Here is a 24,295-nt window from a genome sequence, read left to right on the forward strand (position 1 = left end):
CAGCCATTTTCCGCTCCTCCTTCTTCATCCTCTCTTACTCCGTCCTGTCCTGTGAGTAACTGTAGGACAACTTGCTCCAGCAAGTTCAATTTGCATTAAGAAAAACAAAGCACTTTCAATGGCTAAGTGGGTGGGACTTTAGTTGGCCACCATATAAAAATGAAAATGATCAGCAGGTTATTAACCACTGAGTGTTTCAGGATCATGCACAAATTGCCTGAGATTAATAAACAGTGACTATGCTTCTTAATTTAAAGAGGTTATCCACTTTTTTCAAAAATTGATGGCCTATCTATGATTGGTGGGGGTGCGACACCTGGCACCCACGCCGATCAACTGTTCTCGGTGCCAGCAGCGGCCTGAAGTGCTCAGTTATGGAGCTGCTCTGTTTACTGATAGTGGCTGCTGCTCGGTACTCCACATCCACCCCCTATTGATTCAAAAATGGTGCAGATGTGAGGTTCCCAGCCACTATCAGTAGAAGGAGCAGCTCCGTAACTGAGGACTTCCAGCCACTGCCACCACAGGGAACAGTTGATCGGTGGGGGTGCTGGATATCGCACCCCCACCGATCAAGAATGGGCTGTCAGTGTTATAGTAGTGGACAACCTCTTTAATTTTATCTCTAGGTTTAGTATTACTTTTAAATAAAATTTGCGGCAGAGGTATATACATGCAGACGGTAGACTTGCTCCATATACATCAGTCACTTCCTCCTGTGGCTCTTTTTCCTAATAGACCTCTGATTTACTAGACTTGCTATGTAATCAGTCATCTCCATCCCTTTTATTCCGTAACTTTTGCTTCAGGCCTGGCTGTCTCTGAAGCTTCCATATTTCCAGGCAGAATAGTTGAATTCTATTGAATATAGAATAAATAGTCTCCGTTACTGCTTTTATTTAATACAGTATGAGAATTAGGTGTCCATCGGAGCATGACCCTCGCCTTGTCAACTCATGAACTATACCCGCTGGAAGAAGTCTTTTTATATGACAATACAGAGTGCTCCTATTTTCATAAATTGAACCAATATGGTGTCTGCTTTAGAAGATTTCAATCAAAAGGGGAATACTGTAGAATGATAGCATTTCCACCAGACACATGGAACTGTGATGAATGCAGAGCTTCTGTCTTAATCTGAAAGTAATGGAATGTAAAAGGTATTCATCAGAATAAAATCACCCAACCCAATGCTTTACAGTGTGGCAAAAATTATAAATCAAGCTGTGGGGAAGGTTAGCCTTGATAGAATTCCTGCTGGTTATCCATCATTTTCAGTGGGAGTGGCATCTCGCAGCCACCACTGATGAATTGTCGAAAGAATAGGTATGAAAAGAATTTCTGTTCTAGTTTTTTCCAAGCATTTTAATTTAATGTACTATTGTATTTTCTCATAGAAAACTTATAACTATTCAAGGAGAGTTCACTGCAGGGATATCCAGAATGACACATGATTCATATCCTGTATAAAAATGATAATTTTCAAGGCTTCACAATACACAAGCAGGAAGCAGAACATGAATACAGTATGCGTGTGCATAAATATATATATATATATAATCATACTGTATGAAAGTTTTAAGCAGGGGTGGAAAAAATGCTGCAGAGTGAAAAAGAAATTTAAATCAAAGCGATATTTCATCTAACTGCCCTTTGCCTTCAAAGCAGCATCAGTTCTTATACATATACTTGCACACAGTTTTTTGAAGGAACTTGGCAGGGAGCTTGTTCCAATCATCTTGGAGAACTGACCACAGATCTTCTGTGGATGTCCCTTGAGCAAATCCTTCTGTCTCTTCATGTAATCCCAAACAGACTGGATGATGTTGAGATCAGGGCTCTCTGGAGGCCATATCATCACTTCCAGGACTCCTTGGTTTTCTTTACGCTGAAGATGGCTATTAATGACATTCTTTGTATGTTTGGGGTCGTTGTTATGCTGCAGAATATATTTGGAGCACATCGGATGCCTACCTGATAGTTTTACATGATGGATAAGTATCTGCCTGTATTTTTCAGCATTGTGCACACCATTATTCCTAACCAAGTCATGGTTTGTACTGCTGTTTCTCTCTATTGCACTTGTTGTCTCCTTCATTTGCAACAGCTTAGGTAAAATGAATTCTAATTCACTCATGCTTCCTTACTGGACAGATTATGTATACTGTGATGCCTTAACGGTATGGGAACACTGTCACGTGTCCACTTTTCACCCCTTAGTGTCTTGGAAGCAGTTACTGACAGCTCGGCCGTCCAATCCGGTACAGGGGCATGCTGAAGCTGTCAGTACTTTGACAGATTGGCCATCCAATCTGGTACAGGGGCTTGCTGAGCTGTCAGTGTGTTGATTGATAGCCCGACTATCCAATCTGAGACAGGGAGGCGTCGGCTGTCTCCAAGTGTTAATTATAATGGGTGATTGCATGTTACTTAACTGAGCTGCTTCTCCCAGACCTCTGCCAGATGTACACTCAGCCAGGTGTGGTTTATGCTTCCTGTGCCTTGAGTTCTATATGCTTGATCTTTTGCTGCCTGACCTTGGACCTCGTTCTGATCATTCAACTGTTTAACCCCTTCTACTCTGATCCGTTATTCTCCTGGTATTCTGACCTTCGAATGTTACCTGACCACGCTTTTGTCTCTTCCTTCTGTTTATGACATACCCTCCAGGCTTCTGACCTTAGAAACCTTGACGATTCTGACTCTCGGCTTGGCCGTGAGAAGTGAGTAGCCTCGCATTGCGTCTGGCCGATACATCTTTCTTTTTCGCCAGTATGGATCCAGTCCACACACTTTATGTCTAGGTGCAGAGGACTCAAGATCTGGTTAAGGATTACCAGCATCTGGAGTCAACGCAACATCAGTAGCAGGGTCAGAAAAATTAATGAAGACACCCCATAGCCACTCACTGCCACCAGTGGCTTTGACGTCAGTACCCTTCTGATGTACAGTTGGTCTCTCCCGAACCAGTACTATCCCTCCCTGATAAATTTTAGAGAGAGAAAGACCAGTTTAGGATGTTCAGGGGGAGCGGGAGTTATTTTTTACTCTGCCTTGCTCCCCCGGTCATCAGGGGAGGAGTTCCAGCTGGTGGGGATAATCATGTCTCTACTGTGAGGGGGTTCTCAGACCTGGGCAATTTTTTTTGCCCCCACAAGTCCCAGTACAGGTTTCTGTTGACCCCTTTTTGACAGTTTAGGCCTGATATATGACGAACCCGACAGGATCCAGGTTGCTTGAGGGTAAGATCATAGTTAGCAAGGCTGAATAAAGACATTTGTCCATCCAGTTCAGCATATATTCCATCAGAATAAATTCCCAGATCTACGTCCTTATAAAGAACCTAATAACTATAACATACAATATTGTTACGCTCCAGGAAGATATCCAGGTCTCTCTTGAACCCCTTGACTGGGTTCGCCATCACCACATCCTCAGGCAAGGAATACCAGATTCTCACTGCCCTAACAGTAAAGAATTCTCTTCTATGTTGGTGGAAAAACTCTCTCCTCCAGATGCAGAGAATGCCCCCTTGTGACCATCATGAACCTGGAGCTCTGGCAATGGTCTATCGAAGTTCTATGGAACGATGCTGCTCTCAGGTGCCAGTTCCAAAAAGGCCTTTCCGAAACCCTCAAGGATGCTCTGGTCCTCCATGATGCCGTTTGTTCTCTGGGGGCCATAAATCAGGCCATACAAATGGACCACAGAATCCGTGAGAGACATGGGGAACAGCAGGCTGCTTGTCATACTTTCCTGGAGCAGGTTAATTTACCCGAAGTAAGAGTTGGCAGTGAGAAGTGACTAACACCACACACAGAATGTCTTTTTCTGATGGCTTGGCTCTGAAATCTTCCTGGAAAAGTGCACAGAAACACTGAAAAGAATGAGTTTATACATTCAATGCTAATAAAAACAACTTGCTATTCATATGTTTAGTCTTTTCAGCGTCTTTTAAACCGTTTAGGTTTCCAAAGATGTCAAGAAGTTTAAAGAAAAGACTTGACCATTCGTCAAGTGTTTTCCACTCCGAAGATGTTCCATACTTTTCGCCAGCATATTTGTTTGAAAAACCGTTAGCAGTTTCTTCATTTTTGAATAAGTTGAAAACAACATCTGGAGAATACCAGTAAAAAAATGATGACACAAAAATGCTAAAATGAAAGGTAGGGGGACAAAAACATCAAAAAAGAGCTCAGAACATGAAAATAAAGCGCTCTCCATTTGAAAAACTAAGCAGAATCAGCAGCCTGAAAACCCTTGTGTGCATATACTACTTGGCTCTGTTATATACTACGTGGCTGTGCAATATACTACTTGGCTATGTTATATACTACGTGGCTCTGCTATATACTATGTCGCTGACCAATATACTACATGGCTGTGCAATATACTACGTGCCTGTGCAATATACTACGTGGCTATGTTATATACTACGTGGCTCTGCTATATACTACGTGGCTGACCAATATACTACATACCTGTGCAACACACTACGTGGCTATGTTATATACTATGTAGCTCTGCTATATACTACGTACGCTGTGTTACATACTATGTAGCTCTGTTATATACTATGTCGGTCGTGTTATATACTACGCAACTGTGCAATATAGTACGTAGCCTGTGCTATATACTACCTACATATTCTAGAATACCCGATACATTAGAATCTGGCCACCATCTAGTGTATATATATATATATATATATATATATATATATATATATATATATATATATATATATATATATATAGATATATATATACACTGTGTGCAGAATTATTAGGCAGGTTGTATTTTAGAGGATTATTTTTATTATTGATCAACAACTATGTTCTCAATCTACCCAAAAGACTCATAAATGACAAAGCTTAATATTTTTGGAAGTTGGAGTGTTCTTTATTTTAGATTGGGCTATCTTAGGAGGATATCTGTTTGTGCAGGTAACTATTACTGTGCAGCATTATTAGGCAACTTAATAAAAAACAAATATATTCCCGCACAAAATTTAAAAATAAACATTTCTGACATGCAAAAACAAAACTGGTAAGGAGAGGACACTATACAGAACCCTAACACTAGCACCCAACACCAGACCTCTTCAGGCCAGGGAGGGATTAGGTAGAAGGTGTGGGTGGAAAGTGAGGGGTTGTCAGCGGAGACAGGAGGGAGGAGTCACGGAGTCGGTGAGAAGAAGTGGAGCTGAGCAGATATGTGGGTCTGCAGCTCCTGACAGTCTGAAGGGAGAGAGAAAGGAAAGAAGCTCCCAGGAAGAAAGAAAGGGTCTTAGGGGCATGGGAAGTGCAGAAGCCACCAGTGGGGCCCACATCCAGGCTGAACAGCGTCAGGTGGAGGGACCAGGTCACAGAAAAGGGAACCGGCCCCTGATCTAGTGGAAGAACTGTTATGATGACCTGGTGGTTAGGAGCACTAGGAATGACCTGATGAGCAAACTAGTAATACAGGACAAGCTCTGGGAAGTGGGAGCTCTGCTGACCGCAACCCCTAATCCTATCACAACAACTAGAAGTAGCCGTGGAGCGTACCTGACTCTGCCTAGATGCCTCTTCACAGCCTAAGAGCTAACTACCCCTAAAGATAGAAAATAAGGCCTAACTTGCCTCAGAGAAGTTCCCCCAAAGAGAAAGGCAGCCCCCCACACATATTGACTGTGAGTTAAGATGGAAGTCACAAACACAGGAATGAAATAGGTTTCAGCAAAGGAGGCCAGACTTAACTAAACAGACTTGAGGATAGAAAAGGTATCTTTGCGGACAGCATAAAAAACTACCAAAAAACCACGCAGAGTGTGCAAAAGAGACCCCACACCGACTCACGGCGTGGAGGTGCCACTCTGCATCCCAGAGCTTCCAGCTAGCAAGGCAGAATCATGATAGCAAGCTGGACAAGAAAACAATGGTAAACAAATAAGCTAGCAGGGACTTAGCTTTTGCTGGAGTAGACAGGTCATCTGAAAGATCCAAGAGAGAACTGAACCAGTACTAGGACATTGACAGCTGGCATCAAGTAACGATCTAAGTGGAGTTAAATAGAGCAGCCAGCCTAGGACTAAATGAGGTCAGCTGAGGAAAGAACCTCAGAACCAGCAGCTCCACTCACAGCCACCAGAGGGAGTCCATGGACAGAACTCGCCGAAGTACCATTCATAACCACCGGAGGGAGGGAGTTCGAGAACAGAATTCACAACAGTACCCCCCCCTTGAGGAGGGGTCACCGAACCCTCACCAGAGTCCCCAGGCCGATCAGGACGAGCCAAATGAAAGGCACGAACAAGATCGGCAGCATGAACATCAGAGGCAACCACCCAGGAATTATCCTCCTGACCATAACCTTTCCACTTGAGTAGGTACTGAAGTTTCCGTCTCGAAATACGAGAATCTAAAATCTTCTCCACCACATACTCCAACTCCCCCTCAACCAACACTGGGGCAGGAGGGTCGACGGAGGGAACCATAGGAGCCACATATCTCCGCAATAACGACCTATGGAACACATTATGGATGGCAAAAGAAGCTGGAAGGTCCAAACGAAATGACACAGGATTAAGAATTTCAGAAATCTTATAAGGACCAATGAAACGAGGCTTAAACTTAGGAGACGAAACCTTCATAGGAACATAACGAGACGATAACCAAACCAAATCCCCAACACGAAGTCGGGGACCAACACAGCGACGGCGGTTAGCGAAACGTTGAGCCTTCTCCTGGGACAATGTCAAATTGTCCACCACGTGAGTCCAAATCTGCTGCAACCTGTCCACCACAGAATCCACACCAGGACAGTCCGAAGGTTCAACCTGTCCTGAAGAAAAACGAGGGTGGAAACCAGAATTACAGAAAAAAGGTGAAACTAAAGTGGCCGAGCTGGCCCGATTATTAAGGGCGAACTCAGCCAAAGGCAAGAAGGACACCCAATCATCCTGATCAGCAGAAACAAAGCATCTCAGTTATGTCTCCAAAGTCTGATTGGTTCGTTCGGTTTGGCCATTTGTCTGAGGATGGAAAGCTGAAGAAAAAGACAAATCAATGCCCATCTTAGCACAAAAGGACCGCCAAAACCTCGAAACAAACTGGGAACCTCTGTCCGACACGATGTTCTCCGGAATGCCATGTAAACAAACCACGTGCTGGAAAAACAATGGAACCAAATCAGAGGAGGAAGGCAATTTAGGCAAAGGTACCAAATGGACCATCTTAGAGAAGCGATCACAAACCACCCAGATAACCGACATCCTTTGACAGACAGGGAGATCTGAAATAAAATCCATGGAAATATGCGTCCAGGGCCTTTTCGGGACCGGCAAGGGCAAAAGCAACCCACTGGCACGAGAACAGCAGGGCTTAGCCCGAGCACAAGTCCCACAGGACTGCACAAAAGAACGCACATCCCGTGACAAGGAAGGCCACCAAAAGGATCTAGCCACCAAATCCCTGGTACCAAAGATTCCAGGATGACCAGCCGACACTGAACAATGAACCTCAGAGAGAACTCTACTAGTCCATCTATCAGGGACAAACAGTTTCTCCGCTGGGCAACGGTCAGGTCTATCAGCCTGAAACTCCTGCAGCACCCGCCGCAAATCAGGGGAGATGGCAGACAAAATTACCCCCTCTTTGAGAATACCAGCCGGCTCAGGAACTCCCGGAGAATCAGGCACAAAACTCCTTGAAAGGGCATCAGCTGTTGTGAGTTTGGTTTTTGGGCTCCCCCGGTGGTCACTGGTGGTACTGGACTTGTGTGCTTCACTTTCTCTGTTCACCTGTTTCCATCAGGATATGGGTGTATCCTATTTAGCCTTGCTGCTCAGTTATTCTAGTGCCGGCCATCAATGTAACCAGAGCCTTTCTGTTGCATGTTCCTGCTTCTAGACTACTATCAGCTAAGTTGGACTCTTAGTCCTAAGTTTGTTTTGCATTTTTGTTCCAGTTCACAGTTATGTTATTTTTCTGTAGCTGGAAGCTCTTGTGGGCCGAAATTGCCACTCCGGTGTCATGAGTTGACACATGAGTCTTAAAGTAATTTCGGGATGGTACTTTAATAGGGTTTTCAGCTGACCGTGAAGTTCCCTATTGTATCTTCTTGCTATCTAGTAAGCGGACCTCGCTTTGCTGAACCTACCTTCATACTGCGTATGTCTTTTCCTCTGAACTCACCGTCAATATATGTGGGGGGCTTCTGTCTCCTTTTTGGGGGAATTTCCCTAGAGGTAAGCCAGGTCTGTCTTTTCCTCTATTAGGGTTAGTTAGTCCTCCGGCTGGCGCTAGGCGTCTAGGGATAAAACGTAGGTACGCCACCCGGCCACTGTTAGTTGTGTGGTAGGTTTAGCTCACGGTCAGCTCGAGATTCCATCACCCAAGAGCTGTTCTGTTATTTATGTTCTCTGACGTTCCCTTGCCATTGGGAACCATGACAGTATGGCCGGCCCAGTGTTAAAACCGTTGGCAGAAGAAAGGAGAGAAAAAGAAGTCTGCAGATTTTTATTTTTTTTTTCCTCTGAGCTTGCTCTATAGTTGACTTAGTTGCATTTCTGCTCTAATTGCAGCCTTTGTCTCTCTCTCTCCTTCTAATCCTTGAATGGCTCTGATCTCACCTGATTAAAATGGATCCTCAGAGTTTGGCTACAGGTTTGAATAATCTTGCTACGAAGGTTCAAAATTTACAGGATTTTGTTATTCATGCTCCTATATCTGAACCTAGAATTCCTATACCAGAATTTTTCTCCGGGGATAGATCTCGTTTCCTGAATTTCAAAAATAATTGTAAATTATTTCTTTCCCTGAGATCTCGCTCCGCTGGAGATCCCGCACAGCAGGTTAGGATAGTAATTTCCTTGCTGCGGGGTGACCCTCAAGACTGGGCATTTGCATTGGCACCCGGGGATCCTGCGTTGCTCAATGTGGATGCGTTTTTTCTGGCTTTGGGGTTGCTTTATGAGGAACCTAACTTAGAGATTCAGGCTGAAAAAGCCTTGATGGCCCTATCTCAAGGGCAAGATGAAGCTGAAATATACTGCCAAAAATTTCGTAAATGGTCTGTGCTTACTCAGTGGAATGAGTGCGCCCTGGCGGCGAATTTCAGAGAGGGTCTCTCTGATGCCATTAAAGATGTTATGGTGGGGTTCCCTGCACCTACAGGTCTGAATGAGTCCATGACAATGGCTATTCAGATTGATCGGCGTTTGCGGGAGCGCAAACCTGTGCACCATTTGGCGGTGTCTTCTGAGAAGGCTCCAGAAAATATGCAATGTGATAGAATTCTGTCCAGAAGCGAACGGCAGAATTTTAGGCGAAAAAATGGGTTGTGCTTCTATTGTGGTGATTCAACTCATGTTATATCAGCATGCTCTAAACGTACAAAAAAGGTTGATAAGTCTATTTCAATTGGCACTTTACAGTCTAAGTTTATTCTGTCTTGTCCTTGATTTGTTCATTATCGTCAATTACCGCGGATGCCTATGTCGACTCTGGCGCCGCTTTGAGTCTAATGGATTGGTCCTTTGCCAGGCGCTGTGGGTTTGATCTAGAGCCTCTGGAAGTTCCTATACCTCTGAAGGGTATTGACTCTACACCATTGGCTAGTAATAAACCACAATACTGGACACAAGTGACTATGCGTATGAATCCAGACCATCAGGAGATGATTCGCTTCCTTGTGTTGTACAATCTACATGACGTTTTGGTGCTCGGATTACCATGGTTACAATCTCATAACCCAGTCCTTGACTGGAAAGCAATGTCTGTGTTAAGCTGGGGATGTCAGGGGGCTCATGGGGACGTACCTTTGGTTTCCATTTCGTCATCTATTCCCTCTGAGATTCCGGAATTTTTATCTGATTATCGTGATGTTTTTGAGGAGCCTAAGCTTGGTTCACTACCTCCTCACAGAGATTGTGATTGTACCATAGATCTGATTCCGGGCAGTAAATTTCCAAAGGGTCGTTTATTTAATCTATCTGTACCTGAACATGCTGCTATGCGAGAATATATTAAGGAGTCCCTGGAAAAGGGACATATTCGTCCTTCTTCATCTCCCTTAGGAGCCGGTTTTTTCTTTGTATCTAAAAAAGATGGCTCTTTGAGGCCGTGTATTGATTATCGACTCTTGAATAAAATTACAGTCAAATATCAGTATCCTCTGCCACTGCTGACTGATTTGTTTGCTCGAATAAAAGGGGCTAAGTGGTTCTCTAAGATTGATCTCCGTGGGGCGTATAATTTGGTGCGAATTAAGCAGGGGGATGAGTGGAAAACCGCATTTAATACGCCCGAGGGCCATTTTGAGTATTTAGTAATGCCTTTTGGTCTTTCAAATGCCCCTTCAGTCTTTCAGTCCTTTATGCATGACATTTTCCGTGAATATTTGGATAAATTTATGATCGTGTATCTGGATGATATTTTGATTTTTTCGGATGACTGGGATTCTCATGTCCAACAGGTCAGGAGGGTTTTTCAGGTTTTGCGGGCTAATTCCTTGTGTGTGAAGGGTTCTAAGTGTATTTTTGGGGTTCAAAAGATTTCTTTTTTGGGGTACATTTTTTCCCCCTCTTCCATTGAGATGGATCCTGTCAAGGTTCGGGCTATTTGTGATTGGACGCAACCTTCTTCTCTTAAGAGCCTTCAGAAATTTTTGGGCTTTGCTAATTTTTATCGTCGATTTATAACTGGTTTTTCTGATGTTGCTAAACCTTTGACTGATTTGACCAAAAAGGGTGCTGATGTTGCTGATTGGTCCCCTGCTGCTGTGGAGGCCTTTCGGGAGCTTAAGCGCCGCTTTTCTTCCGCCCCTGTGTTGCGTCAGCCTGATGTTACTCTTCCTTTTCAGGTTGAGGTCGATGCTTCCGAGATCGGAGCTGGGGCGGTCTTGTCGCAGAAAAGTTCCGACTGCTCCGTGATGAGACCTTGTGCGTTCTTTTCTCGAAAATTTTCGCCCGCCGAGCGAAATTATGATATTGGTAATCGGGAGCTTTTGGCTATGAAGTGGGCTTTTGAGGAGTGGCGTCATTGGCTTGAGGGGGCTAGACATCAGGTGGTGGTATTGACCGATCACAAGAATTTGATTTATCTTGAGTCTGCCAGGCGCCTGAATCCTAGACAGGCGCGCTGGTCGTTGTTTTTCTCTCGGTTTAATTTTGTGGTCTCATACTTACCAGGTTCTAAAAATGTGAAGGCGGATGCCCTTTCTAGGAGTTTTGAGCCTGATTCCCCTGGTGATTCTGAACCTACAGGTATCCTTAAGGATGGGGTGATATTATCTGCTGTTTCCCCAGACCTGCGACGGGCTTTGCAGGAGTTTCAGGCGGATAGACCTGATCGTTGCCCGCCTGGTAGACTGTTTGTTCCTGATGATTGGACCAGTAGAGTCATCTCGGAGGTTCATTCTTCTGTGTTGGCAGGTCATCCCGGGATCTTTGGTACCAGGGATTTGGTGGCTAGGTCCTTCTGGTGGCCTTCCCTGTCTCGAGATGTACGAGTTTTTGTGCAGTCTTGTGATGTTTGTGCTCGGGCCAAACCTTGTTGTTCTCGGGCTAGCGGATTGTTGTTATCTTTGCCTATTCCGAAGAGGCCTTGGACTCACATCTCTATGGATTTTATTTCTGATCTCCCTGTTTCTCAGAAAATGTCTGTCATCTGGGTGGTGTGTGACCGTTTTTCAAAGATGGTTCATTTGGTGCCCTTGCCTAAGTTGCCTTCCTCATCCGAGTTGGTTCCTCTGTTTTTTCAAAATGTGGTTCGCTTGCATGGTATTCCAGAGAATATCGTTTCTGACAGGGGGACCCAGTTCGTGTCTAGATTTTGGCGGGCGTTCTGTGCTAGGATGGGCATTGATTTGTCTTTTTCGTCTGCGTTCCATCCTCAGACTAATGGCCAGACTGAGCGAACTAATCAGACCTTGGAGACTTATTTGAGGTGTTTTGTGTCTGCGGATCAGGATGACTGGGTTGCCTTTTTGCCGTTGGCGGAGTTTGCCCTCAATAATCGGGCTAGTTCTGCCACTTTGGTTTCTCCTTTCTTTTGCAATTCGGGGTTTCATCCTCGTTTTTCTTCCGGTCAGGTGGAGTCTTCGGATTGTCCTGGAGTGGATACTGTGGTGGATAGGTTGCATCGGATTTGGGGACAGGTGGTGGACAACAATGGAGTTGTCCCAGGAGAAGACTCGGCATTTTGCTAACCGCCGTCGTCGTGTTGGTCCTCGTCTTCGTGTTGGGGACTTGGTGTGGTTGTCTTCTCGTTTTGTCCCTATGAGGGTTTCTTCTCCTAAGTTTAAGCCTCGGTTCATCGGCCCGTATAAGATTTTGGAGATTCTTAACCCCGTGTCCTTTCGATTGGACCTCCCAGCATCTTTTTCTATCCATAATGTCTTCCATCGGTCATTATTGCGCAGGTATGAGGTACCGGTTGTGCCTTCCGTTGAGCCTCCCGCTCCGGTGTTGGTTGAGGGTGAATTGGAGTACGTTGTGGAGAAGATCTTGGACTCCCGTGTTTCCAGACGGAAACTTCAGTATCTGGTCAAGTGGAAGGGCTACGGTCAAGAGGATAATTCTTGGGTGACAGCCTCTGATGTTCATGCCTCTGATTTGGTCCGTGCCTTTCATAGGGCTCGTCCTGATCGCCCTGGTGGTTCTTGTGAGGGTTCGGTGCCCCCTCCTTGAGGGGGGGGTACTGTTGTGAGTTTGGTTTTTGGGCTCCCCCGGTGGTCACTGGTGGTACTGGACTTGTGTGCTTCACTTTCTCTGTTCACCTGTTTCCATCAGGATATGGGTGTATCCTATTTAGCCTTGCTGCTCAGTTATTCTAGTGCCGGCCATCAATGTAACCAGAGCCTTTCTGTTGCATGTTCCTGCTTCTAGGCTACTATCAGCTAAGTTGGACTCTTAGTCCTAAGTTTGTTTTGCATTTTTGTTCCAGTTCACAGTTATGTTATTTTTCTGTAGCTGGAAGCTCTTGTGGGCCGAAATTGCCACTCCGGTGTCATGAGTTGACACATGAGTCTTAAAGTAATTTTGGGATGGTACTTTAATAGGGTTTTCAGCTGACCGTGAAGTTCCCTATTGTATCTTCTTGCTATCTAGTAAGCGGACCTCGCTTTGCTGAACCTACCTTCATACTGCGTATGTCTTTTCCTCTGAACTCACCGTCAATATATGTGGGGGGCTTCTGTCTCCTTTTTGGGGGAATTTCCCTAGAGGTAAGCCAGGTCTGTCTTTTCCTCTATTAGGGTTAGTTAGTCCTCCGGCTGGCGCTAGGCGTCTAGGGATAAAACGTAGGTACGCCACCCGGCCACTGTTAGTTGTGTGGTAGGTTTAGCTCACGGTCAGCTCGAGATTCCATCACCCAAGAGCTGTTCTGTTATTTATGTTCTCTGACGTTCCCTTGCCATTGGGAACCATGACAATCAGCCTTCACATTCTAAGAACCCGGAAGGTACGAAACCACAAAATCGAAGCGGGAGAAAAACAGCGACCATCGAGCCTGTCTAGGATTCAACCGCTTGGCAGACTCGAGATAAGTCAAATTCTTGTGATCCGTCAAGACCACCACGCGATGCTTGGCTCCTTCAAGCCAATGTCGCCACTCCTCGAACGCCCACTTCATAGCCAACAACTCTCGATTGCCCACATCATAATTGCGCTCAGCAGGCGAAAACTTTCTAGAAAAGAAAGCACATGACTTCATCACCGAGCCATCAGAACTTCTTTGAGATAGAACAGCCCCTGCTCCAATCTCAGAAGCATCCACCTCAACCTGAAACGGGAGCGAAACATCTGGCTGACACAACACAGGGGCAGAAGAAAAACGACGCTTCAACTCCTGAAAAGCCTCAACGGCCGAAGAGGACCAATTGACCACATCCGCACCTTTCTTGGTTAAATCAGTCAATGGTTTAACAACACTAGAAAAATTACCGATGAAGCGACGGTAAAAATTATCAAAGCCCAGGAATTTCTGAAGGCTCTTCACAGAAGTAGGCTGAGTCCAATCATAAATGGCCTGAACTTTAACAGGATCCATCTCGATAGTAGAAGGGGAAAAAATGAAGCCCAAAAATGAAACCTTCTGAACTCCAAAGAGACATTTAGACCCCTTCACAAACAAGGAATTAGCACGAAGGACCTGGAACACCATTCTGACCTGCTTCACATGAGACTCCCAATCGTCCGAAAAGACCAAAATATCATCCAAATATACAATCATGAATCGATCCAGGTACTTTCGGAAGATGTGATGCATAAAGGACTGAAACACAGATGGAGCATTAGAAAGCCCGAATGGCATTACCAGGTACTCAAAATGGCCCTCGGGCGTATTAAATGCTGTTTTCCATTCGTCGCCCTGTTTAATACGCACAAGATTATACGCCCCACGAAGATCTATCTTAGTGAACCAGCTAGCCCCCTTAATCCGAGCAAACAAATCAGACAGTAGCGGCAAAGGGTACTGAAATTTGACGGTAATTTTATTGAGAAGGCGGTAATCTATACAAGGTCTCAGAGAACCATCCTTCTTGGCCACAAAAAAGAACCCTGCTCCCAACGGTGACGACGACGGGCGAATATGCCCTTTCTCCAAGGACTCTTTTACATAACTCCGCATAGCGGCGTGTTCTGGCACAGATAAATTGAACAGTCGGCCCTTCGGAAACTTACTACCAGGAATCAAATTAATAGCACAATCACAATCCCTATGAGGAGGTAGGGCACTGGATTTGGGCTCATCAAATACATCCCGGTAATCTGACAAGAACTCAAGGACTTCAGAAGGATGGGAAGACGAAATTGACAACAATGGGACATCCCCATGTACCCCTTGACAACCCCAACTAGATACAGACATTGATTTCCAATCCAATACTGGATTATGGACCTGTAGCCATGGCAAACCCAAAACGACCACATCATGCAGATTATGCAACACCAAAAAGCGAACATCCTCCTGATGTGCAGGAGCCATGCACATGGTCAATTGAGTCCAGTACTGAGGCTTATTCTTGGCCAAAGGCGTAGCATCAATTCCTCTCAATGGAATAGGATACTGTAAAGGCTCCAAGAAAAAACCACAGCGCCTGGCAAACTCCAAGTCCATCAAATTCAGGGCAGCGCCTGAATCCACAAATGCCATAACAGAATAGGATGACAAAGAGCAAATCAGAGTAACGGACAAAAGAAATTTTGGCTGTACCGTACCAATGGTGGCAGACCTAGTGAACCGCTTAGTGCGTTTAGGACAATCAGAGATAGCATGAGTGGAGTCACCACAGTAAAAACACAGCCCATTCTGACGTCTGTATTCTTGCCATTCAGCTCTGGTCAAGGTCCTATTACATTGCATAGGCTCAGGCCTCTGCTCAGAAGATATCGCCAAATGTGCACAGTTTTGCGCTCACGTAAGCGTCGATCGATCTGAATGGCCAAGGACATAGACTCATTCAGACCAGCAGGCGTGGGGAATCCCACCATAACATCCTTAACGGCTTCAGAAAGACCCTTTCTGAAAATTGCCGCCAGGGCACACTCATTCCACTGAGTAAGCACAGACCACTTTCTAAACTTCTGACAATATACCTCCGCTTCATCCTGACCCTGACACAAAGCCAGCAAGATTTTCCCTGCCTGATCCACTGAATCTGGTTCATCATAAAGCAACCCAAGCGCCAGAAAAAACGCATCTACATTACGCAATGCAGGATCTCCTGGCGCAAGGGAAAATGCCCAGTCTTGAGGGTTGCCACGTAGCAAAGAAATAATGATTTTTACTTGCTGAATGGGGTCACCAGAGGAGCGGGGTTTCAAAGCAAAAAACAGTCTACAATTATTTTTGAAATTCAGGAACTTAGATCTATCCCCAGAAAACAAATCAGGAATTGGAATTCTGGGTTCCAACATCGGGTTCTGAACTGCATAATCTTGAATGCCTTGTACCCTTGCAGTGAGTTGATCCACACAAGAGGACAGACCTTGAATGTCCATATCTACACCTGTGTCCTGAACCACCCAGAGATTTAGGGGAAAAGAAAAACAAAACACGCTGCAGAGGAAAAAAAAAAAATGGTCTCAGAACTTCCTTTATCCCTCTATTGAGATGCATTAACACTTTACGGGCCAGCTGTACTGTTATGATGACCTGGTGGTTAGGAGCACTAGGAATGACCTGATGAGCAAACTAGTAATACAGGTCAAGCTCTGGGAAGTGGGAGCTCTGCTGACCGCAACCCCTAATCCTATCACAACAACTAGAAATAGCCGTGGAGCGTACCTGACTCTGCCTAGACGCCTCTTCACAGCCTAAGAGCTAACTACCACTAAAGATAGAAAATAAGGCCTAACTTGCCTCAGAGAAATTCCCCCAAAGAGAAAGGCAGCCCCCCCCACACATATTGACTGTGAGTTAAGATGGAAGTCACAAACACAGGAATGAAATAGGTTTCAGCAAAGGAGGCCAGACTTAACTAAACAGACTTGAGGATAGAAAAGGTATCTTTGCGGACAGCATAAAAAACTACCAAAAAACCACGCAGAGTGTGCAAAAGAGACCCCACACCGACTCACGGCGTGGAGGTGCCACTCTGCATCCCAGAGCTTCCAGCTAGCAAGGCAGAATCATGATAGCAAGCTGGACAAGAAAACAATGGTAAACAAATAAGCTAGCAGGGACTTAGCTTTTGCTGGAGTAGACAGGTCATCTGAAAGATCCAAGAGAGAACTGAACCAGTACTAGGACATTGACAGCTGGCATCAAGTAACGATCTAAGTGGAGTTAAATAGAGCAGCCAGCCTGTTGTGAATTTGCTTTTTGCTCCCTCTAGTGGTTACTAGTTTTTTGACTCTGGTTTTTCTGTCATTCCTTTTATCCTCACCTGGGTCGTTAGTTAGGGGTGTTGCTATATAAGCTCCCTGGACCTTCAGTTCAATGCCTGGCAACGTAGTTATCAGAGCTAGTCTGCTGTGCTCTTGTCTACTGATCCTGGTTCCAGTTATATCAGCTAAGTCTGCCTTTTGCTTTTTGCTATTTGTTTTGGTTTTGTATTTTTGTCCAGCTTGTTCCAAATATATATCCTGACCTTTGCTGGAAGCTCTAGGGGGGCTGGTGTTCTCCCCCCGGACCGTTAGACGGTTCGGGGGTTCTTGAATTTCCAGTGTGGATTTTGATAGGGTTTTTGTTGACCATATAAGTTACCTTTCTTTATTCTGCTATCAGTAAGCGGGCCTCTCTGTGCTAAACCTGGTTCATTTCTGTGTTTGTCATTTCCTCTTACCTAACCGTCATTATTTGTGGGGGGCTTCTATCCAGCTTTGGGGTCCCCTTCTCTGGAGGCAAGAAAGGTCTTTGTTTTCCTCTACTAGGGGTAGCTAGATTCTCCGGCTGGCGCGTGTCATCTAGAATCAACGTAGGAATGATCCCCGGCTACTTCTAGTGTTGGCGTTAGGAGTAGATATATGGTCAACCCAGTTACCACTGCCCTATGAGCTGGATTTTTGTACTCTGCAGACTTCCACGTTCCTCTGAGACCCTCGCCATTGGGGTCAAAACAGTTTGCCAGGCCAGTATTAAATGTTTAATGCATTGCAGAAGAGGGATTATAAGAAAGAAGATTCTGAGGTTTTTTTTTTTTTTTTCTCCTTCCCCTTTACCTCAGAGTGGCTATGCTTGCTGCAGACATGAATGTCCAGACCTTGATTACAAGTGTGGACCAGCTGGCTACTCGTGTGCAGGGCATACAAGACTATGTTATCAGAAATCCTAGGTCAGAACCTAAAATACCGATTCCTGAACTGTTTTCCGGAGACAGGTTTAAGTTTAGGAATTTCGTGAATAATTGTAAATTGTTTTTGTCCCTGAGACCCTGTTCATCTGGAGATTCTGCTCAGCAAGTAAAAATTGTTATTTCGTTCTTACGGGGCGACCCTCAGGATTGGGCTTTTTCGCTGGCGCCAGGAGATCCGGCATTGGCTGATCTTGATGCGTTTTTTCTGGCGCTCGGTTTACTTTATGAGGAACCCAATCTTGAGATTCAGGCAGAAAAGGCCTTGCTGGCTATGTCTCAGGGGCAGGACGAGGCTGAAGTGTATTGCCAAAAATTTCGGAAATGGTCCGTGCTGACACATTGGAACGAGTGTGCACTGGCCGCTAATTTTAGAAATGGCCTTTCTGAAGCCATTAAGAATGTTATGGTGGGTTTTCCCATTCCCACAGGTCTGAATGATACTATGGCACTGGCTATTCAAATTGACCGGCGGTTGCGGGAGCGCAAAACCGCAAATTCCCTCATGGTGTTGTCTGAACAGACACCTAATTCGGTGCAATGTGATAGAAAAACCGCAAATTCCCTCATGGTGTTGTCTGAACAGACACCTGATTTAATGCAATGTGATAGAATCCTGACTAGAAATGAGCGGAAAATTCATAGACGCCGGAATGGCTTGTGCTACTACTGTGGTGATTCCACACATGTTATCTCAGCATGCTCTAAACGTATAGCTAAGGTTGTTAGTCCTGTCACCGTTGGTAATTTGCAACCTAAATTTATTCTGTCTGTAACTTTGATTTGCTCACTGTCATCTTATCCTGTCATGGCGTTTGTAGATTCAGGTGCTGCCCTGAGTCTCATGGATCTCTCATTTGCTAAGCGCTGTGGTTTTACTCTTGAACCATTAGAAAATCCTATTCCTCTTAGGGGTATTGATGCTACACCATTGGCAGCAAATAAACCGCAGTATTGGACACAGGTTACCATGTGCATGACTCCTGAACACCGCGAGGTGATACGTTTCCTGGTTTTACATAAAATGCATGATTTGGTTGTTTTAGGGCTGCCATGGTTACAGACCCATAATCCAGTCCTGGACTGGAAGGCTATGTCAGTCTCAAGTTGGGGCTGTCGTGGTATTCATGGGGATTCCCTGCCTGTGTCTATTGCTTCTTCTACGCCTTCGGAAGTTCCGGAGTATTTGTCTGATTATCAGGATGTCTTCAGTGAGTCTGAGTCCAGTGCACTGCCTCCTCATAGGGACTGTGACTGTGCTATAGATTTGATCCCAGGCAGTAAATTTCCTAAGGGAAGACTGTTTAATCTGTCGGTACCTGAACATACCGCTATGCGTTCATATATCAAGGAGTCTCTGGAGAAAGGACATATTCGTCCGTCTTCTTCCCCTCTTGGTGCGGGATTCTTTTTTGTGGCAAAAAAGGACGGATCTTTGAGACCTTGTATTGATTATCGGCTTTTAAATAAGATCACTGTCAAATTTCAGTATCCTTTGCCGCTGTTGTCTGACTTGTTTGCCCGGATTAAGGGTGCCAAGTGGTTCACCAAGATAGACCTTCGTGGTGCGTACAACCTTGTGCGCATTAAGCAATGTGATGAATGGAAAACCGCATTCAATACGCCCGAAGGTCATTTTGAGTACTTGGTGATGCCTTTTGGGCTCTCCAATGCGCCTTCAGTTTTTCAGTCCTTTATGCATGACATTTTCCGGAAGTATCTGGATAAATTTTTGATTGTTTATCTGGATGATATTTTGGTTTTTTCTGATAATTGGGATTCGCATGTGGAGCAGGTCAGGTTGGTCTTTAAAATTTTGCGTGAAAATTCTTTGTTTGTCAAGGGCTCAAAGTGTCTCTTTGGTGTACAGAAGGTTCCCTTTTTGGGGTTCATTTTTTCCCCTTCTGCTGTGGAGATGGACCCAGTCAAGGTCCGAGCTATTCTTGATTGGACTCAGCCCTCGTCAGTTAAGAGTGTTCAGAAGTTCTTGGGCTTCGCTAACTTCTACCGTCGTTTTATTGCTAATTTTTCTAGCATTGTGAAACCTTTGACGGATATGACCAAGAAGGGCTCCGATGTAGCTAACTGGGCTCCTGCTGCCGTGGAGGCTTTCCAGGAGTTGAAACGCCGGTTTACTTCGGCGCCTGTTTTGTGCCAGCCTGACGTCTCACTTCCCTTTCAGGTTGAGGTGGATGCTTCGGAGATTGGGGCAGGGGCCGTTTTGTCGCAGAGAGGCCCTGGTTGCTCTGCTATGAAACCTTGTGCCTTTTTCTCTAGGAAGTTTTCGCCTGCCGAGCGAAATTATGATGTGGGCAATCGGGAGTTGTTGGCCATGAAATGGGCATTTGAGGAGTGGCGTCATTGGCTCGAGGGTGCTAAGCATCGTGTGGTGGTCTTGACTGATCACAAAAATCTGATGTATCTCGAGTCTGCTAAACGCCTTAATCCGAGACAGGCCCGCTGGTCATTGTTTTTCTCCCGCTTTGATTTTGTTGTCTCGTATTTACCAGGTTCAAAGAATGTGAAGGCCGATGCTCTTTCTAGGAGCTTTGTGCCTGATGCTCCTGGAGTCGCTGATCCTGTTGGTATTCTTAAAGATGGAGTTATCTTGTCAGCTATTTCTCCGGATCTGCGACGTGTGTTGCAGAGATTTCAGGCTGATAGGTCTGAGTCTTGTCCACCTGACAGACTGTTTGTCCCGGATAAGTGGACCAGCAGAGTCATTTCCGAGGTTCATTCCTCGGTGTTGGCAGGTCACCCGGGAATTTTTGGCACCAGAGATCTGGTGGCCAGGTCCTTTTGGTGGCCTTCCTTGTCAAGGGATGTGCGGTCATTTGTGCAGTCCTGTGGGACTTGTGCTCGAGCTAAGCCTTGCTGTTCTCGTGCCAGCGGTTTGCTCTTGCCCTTGCCTGTCCCGAAGAGACCTTGGACACATATCTCCATGGATTTCATTTCTGATCTTCCGCTATCTCAGGGCATGTCCGTTATCTGGGTGATATGTGATCGCTTCTCCAAGATGGTCCATTTGGTTCCTTTGCCTAAGCTGCCTTCCTCTTCCGATCTGGTTCCTGTGTTTTTCCAGAACGTGGTTCGTTTGCACGGCATCCCTGAGAATATTGTGTCAGACAGAGGATCCCAGTTCGTTTCCAGGTTCTGGCGATCCTTTTGTAGTAGGATGGGCATTGATTTGTCGTTTTCGTCTGCTTTCCATCCTCAGACTAATGGACAGACGGAGCGAACCAATCAGACTTTGGAGGCTTATTTGAGGTGTTTTGTCTCTGCTGATCAGGACGATTGGGTGACATTCTTGCCGTTGGCTGAGTTTGCCCTTAATAATCGGGCTAGTTCCGCCACCTTGGTTTCGCCTTTTTTCTGCAACTCTGGTTTCCATCCTCGCTTTTCTTCGGGTCATGTGGAGCCTTCTGACTGTCCTGGGGTGGATTCTGTGGTGGATAGGTTGCAGCAGATCTGGAATCATGTGGTGGACAACTTGAAGTTGTCACAGGAGAAGGCTCAGCGCTTTGCCAACCGCCGCCGCGGTGTGGGTCCCCGACTACGCGTTGGGGATTTGGTATGGCTTTCTTCCCGCTTTGTTCCTATGAAGGTCTCCTCTCCCAAATTTAAACCTCGTTTTATTGGGCCTTACAAGATATTGGAAATCCTTAATCCTGTATCTTTTCGTCTGGATCTTCCTGTGTCGTTTGCTATTCACAATGTATTTCATAGGTCCTTGTTGCGGCGGTACATTGTGCCTGTAGTTCCTTCTGCTGAGCCTCCTGCTCCAGTGTTGGTTGAGGGCGAGTTGGAGTACGTGGTTGAGAAGATCTTGGATTCTCGCCTCTCCAGGCGGAGGCTTCAGTACCTGGTCAAGTGGAAGGGCTATGGTCAGGAGGATAATTCCTGGGTGGTCGCCTCTGATGTTCATGCGGCCGATTTAGTTCGTGCCTTTCATGCCGCTCATCCTGATCGCCCTGGTGGTCGTGGTGAGGGTTCGGTGACCCCTCACTAAGGGGGGGGGTACTGTTGTGAATTTGCTTTTTGCTCCCTCTAGTGGTTACTAGTTTTTTGACTCTGGTTTTTCATCCAGAGCAGTGAGACGGGCAGGAAAGGCATATAAAAATGGGGTTCTGGGCAGCTGCCCCAATTTGCTGGAGAGTTTTCTGGACTGCTCACCTGGAGGACACAGCACCCCAGCTGGGAAATAACACCTGAACTGTAAGTAAAAACTGCAACTTGCTGTGTCCTCTCAATTCCTTCCTGCTACGCCTGCAATGCACAACCACCACCGTCATCAGAACTTTACTACTCTCCTTTAACTGTCTTGGGGCTAAGCTCTACCTGTGGGGAGCTGTACCAACTCTGCTGCGACACCATCAGCCCCAGTGATCCCTTTAACCCTTTCCCGTTCTCCGCCATACTATTACTGCGGAGGTCGGGTCCCATGCTTTGATGTGGGCTCCAGCGCTGAGCCCACCTCAAAGCCAGGACATGTCAGCTGTTTTGAACAGCTGACATGTGCCCGCAATAGCGGCGGGTGAAATTGCGATTCACCCACCTCTATTAACCAGTTAAATGCCGCTGTCAAATGCTGACAGCGGCATTTAACCGGCGCTTCCGGCTGCGGGGCCAGAAATGATCGCATCGCTGACCCCCGTCACATGATCGGGGGTCGGCGATGCATCAGGATGGTAACCATAGAGGTCCTTGAGACCCCTATGGTTACTGATGCCGGCCTGCTGTGAGCATCACCCTGTGGTCGGCGCTCATAGCAGGCCTGCAATTTAGCTACATAGCAGCGATCTGATGATCGCTGCTATGTAGCTGAGCCGTTCCAGTTGTGCCAGCTTCTAGCCTCCCATGGAGGCTATTGAAGCATGGCAAAAGTAAAAAAAAATGTTTTAAAAATTATGAAGAAAATAAAAAAATATAAAAGTTTAAATCACCCAAAATAAAACAATAAAAAAAAAATCTAACCTACACATATTTGGTATCGCCGAGTTCAGAATCGCCCGATCTATCAATAAAAAAAGGATTAACCTGATCATAAAACGGCGTAGCGAGAAAAAAATTAAAAACACCAGAATTACGTTTTTTGGTCGCCGCGACATTGCATTAAAATGTAATAACGGGTGATCAAAAGAACGTATCTGCACCAAAATTCTATCATTAAAAATGCCAGCTTGCCACACAAAAAATAAGCCCTCACCTGACCCCAGATCACAAAAAATGGAGAAGCTACGGGTATTGGAAAATTGCGCAATATTTTTTTTTTCTTAGCAAATTTTGGAATTTTTTTTTACCACTTAGATAAAACGTAACCTAGACATGTTTGGTGTCTATGAACTCATAATGACCTGGAGAATCAAAATGGCCAGTTTTTGCATTTAGCAAACCTAGCAAAAAAGCCAAACAAAAAACAAGTGTGGGATTCCACTTTTTTTGCAATTTCACAGCACTTGGAATTTTTTTCCCGTTTTCTAGTACACGACATGCTAAAACCAATGATGTTGTTGAAAAGTGCAACTTGTCCTGCAAAAAACAAGCCCTCACATGGCCATATTGACAGAAAAATAAAAAAGTTATGGCTCTGGGAAGGAGGGGAGCGAAAAACGAGAGCGCAAAAACGGAAAAGGGCAAGGTCGTGAAGGGGTTAAGCAGCGTTGGCCATCCCTGGCCGAGTACCACAGGTGGCATCACAAACATTCCCCTTATCCCCTACAAACTATATTTCAACATCTTCCACTCCTTTTCACTCTGCGCTCAGGGCCACAGACCGAGTCAGTTGCTGCCGTGACCACCCCTTTAAGAACTGTCAACTCGGTTCCGAGTACCCCACGGCCCTATCGGGTGTTGCACCACCAGGAGCAGACACAGACAGCTTGGGGCCTCTGTGCAGTAAATGTGTCTGGGCCCCCTCCTTTTAAGGCGGCAAAGCTACAAACACATATATACAGTGGGGCAAAAAAGTATTTAGTCAGTCAGCAATAGTGCAAGTTCCACCACTTAAAAAGATGAGAGGCGTCTGTAATTTACATCATAGGTAGACCTCAACTATGGGAGACAAACTGAGAAAAAAAAATCCAGAAAATCACATTGTCTGTTTTTTTTATCATTTTATTTGCATTTTATGGTGGAAAATAAGTATTTGGTCAGAAACAAACAATCAAGATTTCTGGCTCTCACAGACCTGTAACTTCTTCTTTAAGAGTCTCCTCTTTCCTCCACTCATTACCTGTAGTAATGGCATCTGTTTAAACTTGTTATCAGTATAAAAAGACACCTGTGCACAGCCTCAAACAGTCTGACTCCAAACTCCACTATGGTAAAGACCAAAGAGCTGTCAAAGGACACCAGAAACAAAATTGTAGCCCTGCACCAGGCTGGGAAGACTGAATCTGCAATAGCCAACCAGCTTGGAGTGAAGAAATCAACAGTGGGAGCAATAATTAGAAAATGGAAGACATACAAGACCACTGATAATCTCCCTCGATCTGGGGCTCCATGCAAAATCCCA

The sequence above is a fragment of the Ranitomeya variabilis genome, chromosome 2 (assembly GCF_051348905.1).
Source record: "Ranitomeya variabilis isolate aRanVar5 chromosome 2, aRanVar5.hap1, whole genome shotgun sequence".
NCBI classification, from domain to species: Eukaryota; Metazoa; Chordata; class Amphibia; order Anura; family Dendrobatidae; genus Ranitomeya; species Ranitomeya variabilis.